General features: G+C 35.0%; 1 long non-coding RNA gene across 1 annotated transcript; it reads right to left on the bottom strand.

Moving 5' to 3' along the window:
• Window positions 1-1,911: 1,911 nt before the first annotated feature.
• Window positions 1,912-5,930, bottom strand: LOC124456114. Its single transcript, XR_006952114.1, has 4 exons — window positions 5,729-5,930; window positions 5,209-5,396; window positions 2,742-2,955; window positions 1,912-2,204 (listed from the first exon to the last, which is right to left on the bottom strand). It is a non-coding gene; the product is annotated as an uncharacterized LOC124456114 (long non-coding RNA).
• Between the last annotated feature and the right edge of the window lie 538 nt (window positions 5,931-6,468).

The raw sequence follows: 6,468 nt of genomic DNA, 5'->3' as shown, positions 1-6,468 counted from the left end.
TGGGTGTATACATGACCACCTTTGTAGGTAGGGGTACCAGTATTGCTTTTATCAGTCTTCGAAGGTCCTCGGAGAACTACATCTCTCTTTCACGTAAGAACCCTCCTGGGAAATTTTATTTCTCCTTCGTACCTTCTCCGACTGATACTTGCAATACTGGTGCAGATGTATAAGGGTATGTCCAAGTTTTTTTCCTTCGATTGGATCGTGTAGTAGAAAAATGCACTTTATAAACACCTATTCTTCGTTATGCCAATTTTCGATAATGGAATTTTTTGTTATGAATGTGAGAATATCTTTGAAAGGCGCTGAAAAGGGACACTTCTGTAGTTGGAGACAATAACCTGACCATACTTTCCATTTCCCCTCATATCTTTTTCATGTAGATCCTTGCCATGATGCCATAAGAATTTTGCACATCTCTCCAAAATTCTCGCTGTTTTGAGACGATTCATGAAATCGGCGATTCCGTTAACTGGAAACTTTTCCAAAGTAGGTGCGACTACTCCAGTGTAAATAGAAGTGAGATTGTTGATGGTAGAACTGGCGACCTTCCTGGAAAGTTTACTAACATTTCCAGTATCATTGGAAACCAGGGTTGGCTCTGCCAGTTTGGTGCAATCAGTAGTCTTGTTGCTTTGTCACGTTTCATTTTCAGTAAAATCCTTGCGATCAGAACAATTGGTGGATGAATTAAAACTGTCCACTTGTTCTAAACGAAGGATAAAGCGTTAGTTACCATTGCCACAGGATCGGGGTGACGTGCTATGTAATTGGGTAATTGATTGCACTACCACTTGTGGTAAGTGCAATCAATTTACGTGCAATCAATTTACGGAAAGGTTTACGTTTCATTTTCAGTAAAATCCTTGGGATCAGAACAATTGGTGGATGAATTAAAACTGTCCACTTGTTCCAAACTAAGGATAAAGCGTTAGTTACCATTGCCACAGGATCGGGGTGACGTGCTATGTAATTGGGTAATTGATTGCACTACCACTTGTGGTGTGTAATATTGGGTTGCTATTTTCCGAAATACACTGGACTTCAACATCAATTCGGTGTGGTTGTTGAAGTTGTGGGAATCTGCTTTCACGTTCATCGACCCCGGAAGAGCTTTGATGTTATCAAAATGTTGCCAGAATGATAATATATCCAAATTTCCATGGCTAGATGTGCTAGCTGAGCTAACCGTGTGCCGCTCTTTCTGTTGATGTACGCCACAGCTGTCATGTTGTTTATCAACAACTTCAAATGTTGTGGTGTTTGGTTTTCTTTTTTGAGAAACGCTTGGAATGCCAGGAGAACTGCTTGCAGTTAGAAGTAGTTGGTATGGTTCTTTGCTTCGCGAAATGCCCACCCTTACGAAAATTATTAATAGGAATTCCTATTAAAACTTTCTACAGGATTCTATTGGAAATTGGCCCATGAGCATATAGGAACAACGTATAGCATGCTGTAGGAACCTATAGGAATTCATATAAGAATTCGTATAACAATTCCTATAAGAATTCTTACAAAGGAATCCTATTGGAATTCCTACAAGCATTCCTATACAAATTCTTACAACAACTGCAATACGACATCCTGCAAGAATTCCTATAAGAATCCCAACAAGATCTCCTGCGAAAATTCCCACAAAACTCTTAAAAGACTTTGTAAAGAGGCTAAACTATTGCTTACAGATTACAACAGAATCTAATCGGATTTTTTATAAAATCCCACGTGAATTGCTACATAATCCAATTGTCCCCGGGAGTTCTTAAAACATACATAGGGAATTCTATATGATTTTATATGACATAAATTTGCCCCACAAGTTTCTATAAGACTCTCTAAAAGACTATAAATTCTTACAGGATCATAGGATTGACAAGTCATAAAAAACGGACACATTACAGTAGTTGCCCGTTAAATATAATACAGAAAACTCAAATAATTTAATAGAACTTAAAAATTTTAAAACTTGCATACGTTAAAAAATTGCAAAAATTACCAATAATACAAATAACATTTATGCATGTATAAGTAGAAAAAAACATGAAAATTAACTATCAAAAATAAAATTATAAAAAAGAATCAGTTATCTTGTACGTTGTCACTTATTTTGAATCTTTTACATCTTTCGCTGTTGTTTAGCTTTGCCTTTATGAATCCTTTCACCATTTTATTGTCAGGTAAGCGAAATCTTTTTACAACTACATCTAAAATGGACAGAAATCTGCTTTAAAAAATTAGAAATCATAGAGTATACCTGGTGGAATGTCAAACTAAAATTATAGCTAGTAAGCGGGACCGTATAGCACTGCTTTGACCGCTCATGTGGTAGCTACTTGGTACCTGGGGATTTCTAAATGTAGTTACTACTTTAGTGACCTTTATTGAACTGTCAGCTCTGTAAGCAGACGCGTTCATCTTTTCCGCCCCCAAACTTAGTTTTTTGTTGTTTTGAAACTGTCGGGTGATATCATGTACATAGTCTCTAATTTCTTGACTACACCATGAAACAATTTAAGGTTTCATATAGTTTTTATTTGTTATTTGGTATATGTCTTGAAACACCTCAAATTTACTTGCAACTACATCAAATGTTCTATTAAATGTAGTAGTTTTCTGGAGGACCTGTATTAATTTCCAATTTGCAAAAAGCCATCCCACAAAAAATCCTCAAGGCTGACCGTATTAACAAACTGTATTATACATCTTAAAATAACAGAATAAAGGTTAAAAGCTTTACTTACCACACAGTGCAGCAACTTTTGAAGCATCCAATGAAGGCTTTGGTGTTTTATCTTTGTGAGCATTGGACGTTTTTCCTGTTAGGGAATGTGTTGCCAACACATCTCTGGACCAAATCATGTCCATTAACGCATACGTGTAGTTTTTTGGATTTCCTTGTAAAGTCAAAAGATCCCTCTGCGAAGGCAAAATCTTAATACCAGGAGCCAGTGCTACCTAATAAAAAATTTAGAAGGCTTAAATTTAAAATGCATAGTGTTGAAAAAAGTTATATTACCCTTCAATTACGATTGCCATAAAGTGTTTTACTGAAACAAGAAACAATTGACAGTCAGTATAAAGTAAAGAATATTTATTCTAAACGTTTTGACAAGTGTTACATGTTACATGCTATCATCATCACTAGAAAATGCAGACATTTCGAAGATTACAAATTAAAAAAAATTAAATAGAATGAATAACGTTTGGAATAAATATTGTTTATATTATAAGGAGTGTCAATTCTTTTTCCATTTAAATTTAATGCCTTTACCATTTGCTATAGCTATGATTTTTTCTTCACATGCACGAGTTAGGTTCTAGGTTCCGTTAAAAGAAAAAATTTAGCAAGAACAAGATATTGTCTACAACGTACTACGACTCTATAATTCATCAGTTTCCAACATGATAACATGGTTTCCTGAAACATATCAGGTCGAAATTTAAACTGCAATGCCGCTAGCAAAAAGAAATTGAAAGACAGCAACCAAGTTGCTTGCCTAGTTGGCTTCTCCACCTGTTGATCGAATATAAATTTGTGACATCAAGTAGAAGTTAAGAAGCATCTTCTGGATTGTTTTGGAATGCCTATCTTAAACAAAAGGAACCTTAATTGTGCTGTTAGTTGGCGTCTCTGACTACGCACAAAAATACCAATATGTTGATTGCTATACGGGTGTAGCTACCAAAAAAACTGAACAGTTAGGAAATTGTCGCACTAAGTAATCATCCGCAAGATCAAAAAAAGCCTTGGTACAATAGATATTTACACTTTAAATGGTTTATCTGATAGTAGAACTCTCACAAATAATAACCATTTTTAGAATAAGAATTGTGTTCCCGCACTGTCATTTTAAAGGAGTTATTTTGACTCCAAAGGGGTGATCAAAATAACTCCTTTTAATGGAGTGAAAAATTTAGAGTTGTTTCAACCTCCAAGTGGATTTTACTCCACTTGGAGTAATTTTAACTCGGCCAAAGGAGTTAAAATAACTCATAAATCAGAGTATAATTAATGGAGTTATTTTAAACCGTAACATTTAACTCCGGGAGTAATTATGACTCTAAATTAATTCTGTCGTTATGGCAACAAGTTCATATGGCGTGGGCCTCGTGGCGCTTCGCTAAAATTTGGATTTCGAGCAACGCTCGAGATGTTTTTTTTGATATTTTTCAAACATTTTAATATATTTGAAAAAAATATATCTTTTTTTCTTTTAAGAAAATCGACAAATTTTTTGAGCGCAAACATGTTTCGACATTATCAGAATGCAATCTTTAGTGCACAATGGTTAGTGTTAGTTAAGATGATATATTATATAGGAAGCTAACATTTGAATAAATTATTTGCAATGAATAGGATTATGATTTAGTTACAATCATAGAAATTGTAACAACACTTTAAAGAGTTATTTTAACTCCACTTTTGGAGTTATGCTTACTCCAAAAGCGGAGCTATAATTTTGGATTATAATCTAACTCCAAAATAGGAGTCATTCTCCACCTTTCTATTCAACTCTACTTTTGGAGTTAAATCAACTCCTTGAAATTAACAGTGTGAGTACGACTTTTAAAATGAAACACATTTGCTTAAAATTTGGCAGATGTTGTTTTAGCTAACTTCTAATTTAAATAAAGTTTCGAAAAATTTGGCTAAAGCGTACGCGAACGCTAGGCTTCCAAGCTCACATTCATTCAAAATTGAAAAATTATAAAAAGTGAAATTTAAAAAGGGAAAATTCAAAATAACTTGCAATTAAGGTAAGGTAAGCTTTCTCGATGCATACCCTAAAATTCCCAAAACTTTGTTAACTTGTACTACTACTCTCATATTTTAGCCCCATGTTGCAATTGCTTCTCAGCTTTGTTATATACGTGTACAAGCTACTTCAACAGTGCTTCTAGGTAACACAATTTTTATTCTAAAAAGTCTATTATTCACCAAAAGCTTACCTTCAGATATAAAGTCTTATTTACAATTTTAACCTATTTTTTGTGCAAATTTTGCACACTTACAACTTTAGCAGCGTTTTCATAACTGTTCCGTTTTTTTATACACCCTGTAGCTATATTCATATCTTTAAATTTCCAATATTGAGTATAATGATATTAGCTTGACATTATAGATATACACCTTTTTTTTACTGAACTGTGCTGAGGCATTGCGCATATAGACGACTTTTATTTTAACTAAGGAGGCACTATTCTTACCATCTTTTCCACTCCGTCGCCAGTATTATCATTTTCCTAAATCGTAGCTGTATCGCAAGAACTTTTAAGGCATAAAGGGGACAGGTGTTTTGGTAAATCAGTGTTGACAGGTGGAGAGACTGAATGAGTACTGCTTGACTGGAGTCCATTAGTTAAAGTTTCCAGGCTTTTGACAATTATGGGTAATTCTGAAAATGAAAGAACTTACATTTCAATTGTTGAAAACATCAGGGGCGGATCCAGCTTCTGGGCTGACCGTGGCCCTGTGACGTAGCGAGCGCCTTCGGCGCGAGCCAACGCTAGGGGGGTCTGGGGGCATGCTCCCCCAGAAAATTTTGAAATCTAGACTCTTGGAAAAGGAATTCCGGCATTTTTAATGTAGAATATAACAATATTTTAGTTATAATCTCATCTAAAAAAAATTCTAATATCGCCTTTTTTTTTTATTCTGTTCGGATAGAAGAATAAAAATTTTACTTAGCTTGTGATGTCTGATGTAAAATCAACGCAGTTTCCGTACCTTTCTGTAATCACAGGATTGTTGCCGCAGGAGTGAGAGAAAGATGAAGCATGTTATTTTTGCAGTGAATAACCAAAAGACTACAAAAAAATAATCCCCCATCTTTGTTGCCCCATCAAATGGTCTTTTTCGAAAAGCAGCGAGGATGCCTTTTGTAACAGCCATAAAGATGGCAAGACTAATAAAAGCAATGTTCAAAGGCGGTCTTCTTCCAACAGCGACAAAGATGTTTATCCAACAATCGAAAAGATGGCAAGATTAATAAAAGCAATGTTCAAAGGTGATCTTCTTCTAACAGCAGCAAAGATGTTTATCCAACAATGGTAAAGATGGCAAGATTAATAAAAGCAATGTTCAAAGGTGGTCCTCTAAAAACAAAGTAACAAAATGGTTTTTGGTGGATGGGATTTTTTGATCTACAAAATAAGAAGGTGGCATCGCAGCACAACAAAAGATATGGACATAGTCAATTGCACTCCCATCAACAAAATCTCTTGGATATATTGTACAATTGAACATTTTAGCCAACGAATCCCTATTTCCTTTCACTTCAGCATCATTAGTAATTGGGTAGTATGCCTGAATAGCACACTGGATTACTGTGGACAAAGCAAACATACACATCAAGGGTGAAAAGGTGTAATTATTTGCTCTTTCCACTGCTTCTTGTAAAATTGCTGCAATTTCATTCACATTTTCTAAAGAGGTTAGAGCTGCATCAGATATACACATGGCAAAGG

Source organism: Xenia sp. Carnegie-2017, unplaced genomic scaffold, assembly GCF_021976095.1.
Source record: "Xenia sp. Carnegie-2017 unplaced genomic scaffold, XeniaSp_v1 HiC_scaffold_42, whole genome shotgun sequence".
Taxonomy (NCBI): Eukaryota; Metazoa; Cnidaria; class Anthozoa; order Malacalcyonacea; family Xeniidae; genus Xenia; species Xenia sp. Carnegie-2017.
Note: the sequence above shows the minus strand (reverse complement) of the source record. Positions and strands in the feature narration are given on the sequence as shown.